At 50.1% G+C, this 9493-nt stretch overlaps 1 long non-coding RNA gene across 1 annotated transcript in view; it reads left to right on the top strand.

Annotated features, from left to right (window-relative positions):
- Positions 1 to 6746, top strand: part of LOC123124201 (uncharacterized) — an 8572-nt gene extending 1826 nt beyond the window's left edge. The window contains exon 3 of the long non-coding RNA XR_006461015.1: positions 6449 to 6746. This is a non-coding gene — a long non-coding RNA (uncharacterized lncRNA). The remainder of the gene's footprint in view (positions 1 to 6448) is intronic.
- The last annotated feature ends 2747 nt before the right edge of the window (positions 6747 to 9493 follow it).

The following is a 9493-nucleotide window of genomic DNA, read 5'->3' as shown; positions in this document are numbered from 1 at the left end:
CGCGCAGCCACAACCGAACCGGGCGGAGCCGGGACAAGTGGAGCTCGCGGGACAGCCTCCCGCAGCGGCTAGGGCTGGGCCGCCGGCGCGCCGAGGTGGCGGCGGTAGTGGCGCGGGTCATCATCGATACCCGGCTTTCCGAGGCAGAGATGCAGGCCATGCTGGTCGCGGCCCACCCCGGGGTCAATGGGCGGATGACGGATATGACGCATATGGCGAGGGTCAGCATCGCGGTTCGTCATCATCGGGCGGAGGTCGTGGCTATGCTTGGCAGAGCGATGGGACGACGGAGCGTCCGTTTTACGGCCCTCCGAGAGGTTTTGTTGAGGGTCATCTGGCCCGGACTACCGGCAGAGAGGTGGTTTAAGAGGTTTTCATGCTGGTCGCGGTGGCAAGAACCGCAACCGTCAGCCTCCGCCGCCCGCCACTATAGTTTCCGACGTCGCTGAGCCGACGGTGTCCTCGGAGGTGGTTGCTGCGCAGACGCCCGCGTTGACTGGGTAGGTCTTGGCTGCAGTTTCGGCTTTGGCTAATGCGGCAGTGCCCGCGAATGAGCCGGCGGTGGCGGGTGCTTTTGGAGCTTCTGACGAACCGGACGGTGAGAAAGCTAGCAAATGGGCCCGTAAGAAAGAGAAAATGCTTTGCTATCGCTGTGGTGAGCGGGGGCACTTCATTGCTGAATGCACTGCTGAACTTCGTGACACTTGCTCCAAACCGGTGCATGCTACGGGGGAGTGCGCGCTACTGCGTGAACCGATGCCGGGTGTTACAATTTATGGTGTGTGCTATGCTGAGTTGATGTTTTTCGAATCTCCTAGTGCTATGGAGATCCCAGATGTGCCTCAGAGTGCGACCACGGGGGTAGTGAAAGTGACCAAGGCTGACTTGTCTGAAGCACAAATCATGCACAGGCTTAATGAGCTAGCTCCAGGTAACCTTCAGTGGGAACTTATTAGGCTCGAGGCTAATATGTACAAGGTTGACTTTCCCTCGGCTGAGGACTTGCAGCGGCTTCTGAGTTTTTGGTTATGCAGAGTACTTGGCACTGAGTGTATCCTCGAGTTTCATGAGTGGAAGAAGGTTGAGCCAAAGCGTAAGCCTCTCACTCAGGTTTGGCTCCGATTCTCGGGGGCACCTTCGAAGCCGTTGAATGATGTTCGAGTCGCGGCTAGCTTGGGGACACTGGTTGGGAAAATCGAGAGGGTGGATATGGCCTTTACCCGAGCAAACGGGGTGGCCAGATTGCTTGCCAGTGTCCTGGATATTGAGTACGTGCCAGATGTGGTTAAGTGGACTCATAGAGGCAGGATTTACAACCTCCAGATCGAGTTCGAGGACATCGAGCTTTTCTCTGAGGCCTTGGCAGGGAATGATGTTGACATGCTTGATACGGATGATGGCTCGGGTAACAAGGAGGTGCGAGAGGATGACCGTGGGCGCGATGCGTCTAACATCCCGGGTTCCGACGTGCAGGCACCCGGGAAAGGGACTTCACCTTCGACTGCTGCACCCTTGAACACGTCGAGATTTGGTTCGTTTGAGCCTGCCTCTGCTCCTCCTCGATTGTGGAGCGATCGGGTGGAGTGTGATGATTTGCATGAGTGATCGCTTCCTCCATTGGATTTTGTTGCTGCTGACGTACCGGTGGATGGTTGTGCCGAGGAGTTTGTTGCTGCGATAACCTCGGTGGAGAGTTCACCGACACCACCGTCAGTGATCGGTCTGGGCGCTTAGCTATGCCTCGATGGTGGGGATGATCTTGGGTAGGCGGCCCTACGATCTCCCTCTCTGAGTGGTGCTTCCCCGTCGGCGAGGAGTCCGGCGATGACTGGTGTGGAGGTGGCCGTGCCGTGGGCCAGCGGTGCGGACGGACCGGGAGGGGGGCGCGGGCAGGAGGCCTCTGCCCCTGCCTCTCCTATGGCGTACACGGCTACGGCGACCGGACCGGGAGGGGGGCGCGGGCAGGAGGCCTCCGCCCCTGCCTCTCCCATGGTGCACTCGGCTGTGGCGGCGTCCACGGCGTCTGCCTCGCCGTAGGTGATGAGCCCGGTGTTGTCCTTGCCACCTACCAGCAGTGGGGCCAGGTCGGGAGGGGCGCGGGCAGGTGGCCTCCGCCCCTACTTCTCCCTTGGAACCATTGGTTGGTGGGGCTCCCGTGGCGTCCCCAGGATCCGGACACCGGCCGATGTCGCGAGAGGGGACAGGAGTTTCCTCGGTGCGTACGACGGTTCTCGGTTGTACCCCAGCTGCTTCAGTTCAGTTGAGCCCTATTGGGGGTTGGGCAGGAGGCCCCACCCCAAGCGGGGCCACGCGGGAGGAGATCATTGATTTTGGAGGAATCCCGGATCCCGTCTCTGAAGGACGACGGATGAGCAGTCGCCTCCAGGATCAGTCGGATGTTGATGACATGCAGCTAAGGTGCGCTATGCGGGCGGCCAAGCTTCGTGACATTGAGGTCACTACTGGTATGTCGGTCAATACGTCCAATTCTATTCTGCATTTTTTCAATGCTGAGATTGTTCATAATGCAAATCAGTTAGGGGTTTCACTAGGTAGTAATGGCAGTGAACTCTCTAGATCAGTTAATGATATCCTGGATCTTGAAGCAGAGCGTGCTTTAGAAATGATTCGTAACTTAGCAGCCGTTAAACCCATGAACGATTCGGACATAGATGCGTTGGGAGTCCGGGTTCTTGATAGTTCTTGTGCAGATCTTGCCCCTTCACTTCCTGATACAGAGGAGGATGAGGGATATAGTTCCCCAAGGGACTCTACCCATGTAGGTGTTCCGGACATTAGGTCCACGGAGCCCGGTTGTGAGGACCGGCCGGAGGATCAAAATAGGCCTAAGCGGAAGTGGAAACGAGAGGTTTATCTAGCTTCGGCTGTGCATAGAAGTGCTAGGATCCGTACCTCTAAAAATTTCATGATGAAATATGAGAGGAATTTTTTGGAATAGCAGAGGTCTTAAAGACTTGGCTAAAAGAAGGTTTCTAGCGGATGCGTCCATTGAACACTAGTTGGTTTTATCGCCCTTTCCGAAACTGGAAGGGACAATTTCATCCCCCAGTTCCTTAGCACTTTATTGGGAGGTGTCGATTTCGACTGGCAATTCCTACCTCCAAGAGGAAGGTCCGGTGGGATCTTACCTGGGGTTAAATGCGATTCGTTGGAAGTTCGGAGTGTGGTCATGGGAGATTTTGCGGTCAAGTTTCGGGTCAAACCAAAGGCCGATGGGTTTAATTGGGCATTGGTGGCGGTGTATGGTGCTGCGCAGCCAGAACTCAAACCAGACTTTTTGGCTGATCTTGTCCATATTTGCGGCAACAAGCAGCTCCCAATCCTGGTTGGGGGGCGATTTTAACATTATTCGAAGGAGGGAGGAAAAAATAATGAGAATTTTGACGGCAGATGGTCGTTTATGTTTAATACCATAATCGAAAGCCTGGATTTTAGAGAGATAGAGCTTTCTGGTAGGAAATTCACTTGGGCCAATACGTTGCCAAACCCGACATTTGAGAAGCTGGATCGTGTCCTCGCTAGCGTCGAATGGGAGCAGAAGTTTCCCCTGGTAACAGTCCAAGCGTTATCGCGCACGATCTCGTACCACACCCCGTTGCTCATTGACTCTGGTGAGGCAACCCATGTGGGGAATAAAAACACTTTTTCTTTCGAATTAGCGTAGTTCGAAAGAGAAGGGTTCCTGGATCTGATAGCAAGGGAATGGGCTAAAGATTCAGGAGGGAGGTCTCCTGTTGAAAGATGGCAGAATAAGATAAGGCATCTACGAAAATTCCTTCATGGATGGGCTACGCATATGAATGGGATTTATAAGGTTGAAAAGGAAAGGCTCCTTGTACTTATTCAATCCCTAGATTTAAAAGTCGAGTCCACTATTTTAGATACCAGAGAGCTGGAAACTGAAGTGGAGGCGGAGTTGAGACTGAAAGAACTTCTTCGAGAGGAGGAATTGAAGTGGGCATTGTGAGCTAAAGTTCGCAAAATCATCCAAGGGGATGACAACACTCAATTCTTTCATATGATTGCAAATGGAAAGCACCGAAAGAAGAGGATATTTCAGCTGGAGCAGGATGAGGGGACGATTTTAGGACAGGAAAACCTAAGTTTATATAACCAATTACTATAAGCAGTTGTTTGGGCCTCCGGAGGATAACCTCGTATCCTTGGATGAGTCCAGGGTTGAGGATGTCCCTCAACTTGCTGCGGACGAGAATGATATTTTGACTGCCCCATTTACGGAGAAAGAGGTGTTTGAAGCTATTTCACAAATGAAGAACAATAAGGCTCCAGGGCCGGATGGTTTCCCGGCGGATTTTTATAAAAAGTGTTGGCATATTATCAAAAGGGATTTGTTACCGATGTTCCATGATTTATTCTCTGGAAAACTTCAATTGTTTCAATTAAATTTTGGAACGATAACTTTACTTCCTAAGAAAACAGAGGCCGTTCGAATTGAGCAGTTCTGGCCTATCTGTCTTCTTAATGTAAGTTTCAAAATTTTCACCAAGGTTGGGACTAATAGGCTTACGCAAATTGCGCACTCTGTGGTGCAGCCGTCCCAAACTGCTTTCATGCTGGACAGAAACATCCTAGAAGGGGTTGTCGTCCTACATGAAACGCTCCATGAAATCCACACGAAAAAACTAGATGGAGTTGTTTTCAAAGTGGACTTTGAGAAAGCGTACAATAAGGCCAAATGGCCATTCCTTCAACAGGCCTTGCGTATGAAAGGTTTTGATCAGGCCTGGAGACACCAGGTAGACTCTTTCACACAAAAAGGGAGTGTTGTAATTAAAGTGAATGATGACATAGGTCACTACTTCGAAACACACAAAGGTCTGAGGCAAGGCGATCCGATGTCACCTATCTATTCAACATAGTGGTCGATATGTTGACAATTCTAATAGGAAGGGCTAAGGATGCGGGTCAGGTGGGTGGCCTCGTTCCGCACTTAGTTGACGGAGGTGTGTCCATCCTACAGTACGCTGATGATACTATCATCTTCATGGAGCATGACTTGGCAAAAGCGCGAAACATGGAGCTGGTGTTATGCTTATTCGAACAATTGACCGGGTTAAAGATTAACTTCCACAAAAGCGAATTGTTCTGTTTTGGAAGAGCTTATGATGACCAAGATGCGTACAAACAATTGTTCGGGTACGAATTGGGGGCTTTACCTTTGACGTATTTAGGTATACCAATCCACCATCGTAAGCTGACAAACAGAGAATGGAAGTGCATTGAGGATCGATTTGAGAAGAAACTGAGCTGCTGGAAGGGCAAGCTGATGTTATACGGAGGCCGATTAATTCTCATTAATTCGGTTCTCACGAGTATGCCCATGTTTCTCCTCTCCTTTTTCGAGGTACCAGTTGGAGTTCGAAAAAGGCTGGACTTCTATCGATCACGTTTTTTCTGGCAGAGTGATGAACTAAAACGAAAGTACAGACTCGCTAAATGGGATATCATTTGTAGGCCGAAAGACCAAGGGGGTCTAGGTATCGAAAATCTTGAGGTGAAGAACATATGTCTTCTCAGCAAGTGGTTGTATAAGCTATCTGTAGAGACGGAGGCCACAGGGGCTCAGATTTTGCGTAAGAAGTACCTTCACTCTAAAACCTTGTCCCAGGTGACAGTGAGGTCGACTGATTCGCCTTTTTGGAAAGGACTGATGAGAGTTAAATCACTCTTTTTCAACAGGACAAAGTTTATAGTTGGAAACAGTACCACTACGAGATTCTGGGAGGATACATGGCTAGGGGAGACGCCCCTCGCACTCCAATATCCTTCTTTTTATAGCATTGTTCAGCGTAGAGACGCTTACGTTGCAACAGTACTGCAGTCCACTCCTCTCAATATTCAATTTAGGAGGACGCTAGCGGGAAACCGTTGGGAAGCCTGGCTCCATCTTGTGAGAAGATTGATGGATGTTCAGCTGTCTCAACAGTCCGATCAGTTTTGCTGGAAACTAACTAAGAATGGAGAGTTTTCGGTTAAATCCATGTATTTGGATGTTATCAACTCTAGCGCTATTCCTCGTTCGAAACATGTTTGAAAAGTCAAAGTACCTTTGAAAATAAAAGTGTTTATGTGGTTTGTGCATAAACAAGTCATTTTAACCAAGGATAATTTGGCAAAACGCAACTGGACAGGATCTACAAGATGTAGTTTCTGCGACCAAGATGAATCCATCAAACACCTCTTTCTTGACTGCCCTTTGGCAAAAATATTGTGGCGGACGGTTCACATAGCATTTAATATTACTCCTCCGAAGTCTATCAACACGTTATTTGGGACGTGGCTAGATGGGATAGACTCCGAAACAGCGAGACACATTCATGTAGGAGTATGTGCTTTATTATGGGCAGTCTGGAACTGCAGAAATGATTTGGTCTTTAACAGAACAACAAATATTCATTTTTTGCAGGTTATCTTCCGAGCCACTGCGTTGATCCATTTGTGGTCGCTACTCACTCCGACAGAGGACAGGGAGCGTATGGTTACTGGATCTACCCGATGGGAGATGGTAGCACGTACTATTTTCAACCTATTTGGATGGCGGTCATGTAATAAGATAGGCAATTAGTGATCCTATCTTTTTATGCCAGCCGGTTGTGGCTTTTCTATTACTTTTTAGCTCTTTGTGAGCCTTTTTTGTTCTTTGATCGAGACATGAAGACCTGTGTTGAACCTGTTGCTTATTAATAATTATGACCGTATGCATCGTTCTAATGCAGAGACCGGGGATAACCCCCTTTTCGAAAAAAACAACAAGAAGAATAAAAACAGAGAACCGGTGCATAAAAAGGAAGAAGAAGCGGAGCTGATTCTTTATGCTTTTCCTACAACTTTCGGTTGACTGTCAACGATTCTCTCCCAACTAAATTCAAACGAGAGTTAAAAGCACCAGGAGTCCTAGAACTTGTTCTCAATGTGATGCTTTAGTCCTACAACTTGAAATTTGACCCTACCCAGTCCCTCAACTTGCATAAGATGTGCAAATTTGGTCCTGACGAATCAGAGAGCGCCATGTGGACGTGTGGGTGCATACCCGGTCAGCGCGTGCTCTTTTGCAAAGAGGCCCCTGGCGTTGCTGTGAATCAACCCGCACAGATAAGCACTTCTCTTAATCAACCCACGAAGACACCAACTTACACAACCAAACCATCAACTCAAACGAAAAAACCTAAACGCAACCATGCATGCATGCACGCGTGCCAAAGATATAGGTAAGCAGCTAGCTAAAGCCCACTCGATGGCAATCCAGTCGATCTATGCCTTCTTCCCCTCGTTGGCCTTCTTGAACGCCGCCACCTGCGCCGCCGCGGCACTGTCGGAGCCACCAGCCGCGGCCGCCGTGAATGCGTCCCTCACCAGCTGGGTGGTGTAGCCGAACCCCGGGCGGGTCATGGAGTTGAGCAGCGCTGCGGTGCCCTCGCGCAGCAGCGCGCCGGCGTCGTCGGTCCTCGTGTTCGCCAGCGCGTCCTGGATGCTCACGCTCGGGCCGCCGGCGACCGCGCCACCGGCGGCACCGAAGAAGTGGCTCACCGAGCTCGGCCAGCTCCCCAGCGCCGACCAAATCTGCATGGGGTGCGTCCTCCAGCAGTTACGTGCAAAAACAAGTGAAGCGTCACGGGTGTCGGTGTCAAAACCGGCAGATCTCGGGTAGGGGGTCCCAAGCTGTGTGTCTAAGGCGGATGGTAACAGGAGGCGGGGGACACAATGTTTACCCCGGTTCGGGCCCTCTCGATGGAGGTAATACCCTACTTCCTGCTTGTTTGATCTTAATGATATGAGTATTACAAGAGTTGATCTACCTCGAGATCATATGTTGTGGTCTAAACCCTAGAGGTATGATGAGTAATGTCATAATGATCTAGCATATATCATCCACGTATCGACTAGCCTGGCCTCGGTTTATATAATGCACCAGAGGCCTAGGGTTACAGGAGTCCTAGCCGAATACGCCGGTGGAGAGGAGTCCTTGTCTTGATCACCAAGTCTTGTGGAATCTTCCTTGAACATGTCATCGGCAGTCCGAACTGGCCCATAAGTATTCGGCCCTGGGGTCCTCGACCCAATCCAACTAATCGGGAGACGACGTGGTGAGTACCCCCTAGTCCAGGACACCGTCAGTAGCCCCCTGAACCGGTCTTCAAGTTGGGGACGCTCCTCGATTCTTCCGAACTGTTCTTCATCTTCGGTCATCGGTCTTGGAAACTGGTTCAACAAATCCTCTCATCTTCGATCACGAGGATCGCCGAAGTGAATCCGGAAAGTTTACACGTCGGGTATCCGAGGAGCCCTTTTAAGTTCTCGGCCTTTATTAATGCCTTGTTATATTTTATGCCACACCTCAGGTTTGAAGTGTTTCCCGTGCGGCGGTGTCTTCTCACATCCGAGCTCGAACACCAGACTGTATTCGAGGTATCTTTCGCAGCCGAGCACACACGCCGGACTGCTTCCGAGCTCCAACGCCGGATTGTATCCAAGCCCCCACGCCGGACTATGTCCAAGCTCCAACGCCGGACCGTATCCGAGCTCCAACGCCGGACTATATCCGAGGTGTCATAGAACACCCCGGTTCAAAAAAGTTGAAGGAGTTTAGCCGAGCTTAATGCCGGAAATGCCTTCTATGGAGCCAGCCATTCAAATCCGAGCTTTATGCCGGACTACCTCCAAGGTGGTGCACCACCTCGGGCTTGGACTGATTGTTTACGGATTTTATTTCTGATGCGTGTAAATTTATTCGCTGTCAACATGTATAACTAGTAGCCCTAAAGGTGTGTGTCGGTCTAAAACCCGAGATGCACCTGAAGGAAAACATGAAACCGCTGATCCTAGTAGCCCCTAAGACTCAGGTCGATGTGCGAAATCGGCCTGAGGATCAACTCCTAGCTCGGTAGCACACGTAGGAATAGAAACACAGTGTAATATATTAGAGATAATAGTGATCGGCGAACGGGCCCTTGAGAGAGGGTCTTGAAAAGTTACCGTAATATATTTAGCTTGACGCCGGATAGGTCCAAATGGTACCTATTGTTATCTGAAGACACGTTTGCCCATAGTTCGGTCAAGCCGAACACTTGGCAATTGGAATTTTCTGCATTGAAATAGGCAATGCAGTAGCCCCCGAGACACTGGTCGGGTGGCAACACCAGATCAGGGGATCGATGTGCCCCTTTTAATATTTATAAGTAATGAGCACGAAGCCCAGCAGCCCCCGAACCTTAATGTGGGCACGGGTGGCCGAATTAAGGATCGATATCCATTTGAGAAAAAAAATTGCTTGTGTGTAACACAAACTTCTCGGAAAGAGAATAAAGATCTCATAAAGGAGTTAGAGCTAACGAAAGCTAAGCTCGCCAAGGTAGGCCTCAAGGGGCTCAAAAGAAAGGAGATTAATGCCAATAAGGAACTATGAGAGCGTTATGTCAGCTGCTCGGGCGTCTCAAAGAGACTGTGCCATTGA

This window comes from Triticum aestivum, chromosome 5D (genome assembly GCF_018294505.1).
Source record: "Triticum aestivum cultivar Chinese Spring chromosome 5D, IWGSC CS RefSeq v2.1, whole genome shotgun sequence".
NCBI lineage: Eukaryota > Viridiplantae > Streptophyta > Magnoliopsida > Poales > Poaceae > Triticum > Triticum aestivum.
The sequence above is the reverse complement of the archived record's forward strand: the minus strand, read 5'-3'. Positions and strand labels throughout refer to the sequence as shown.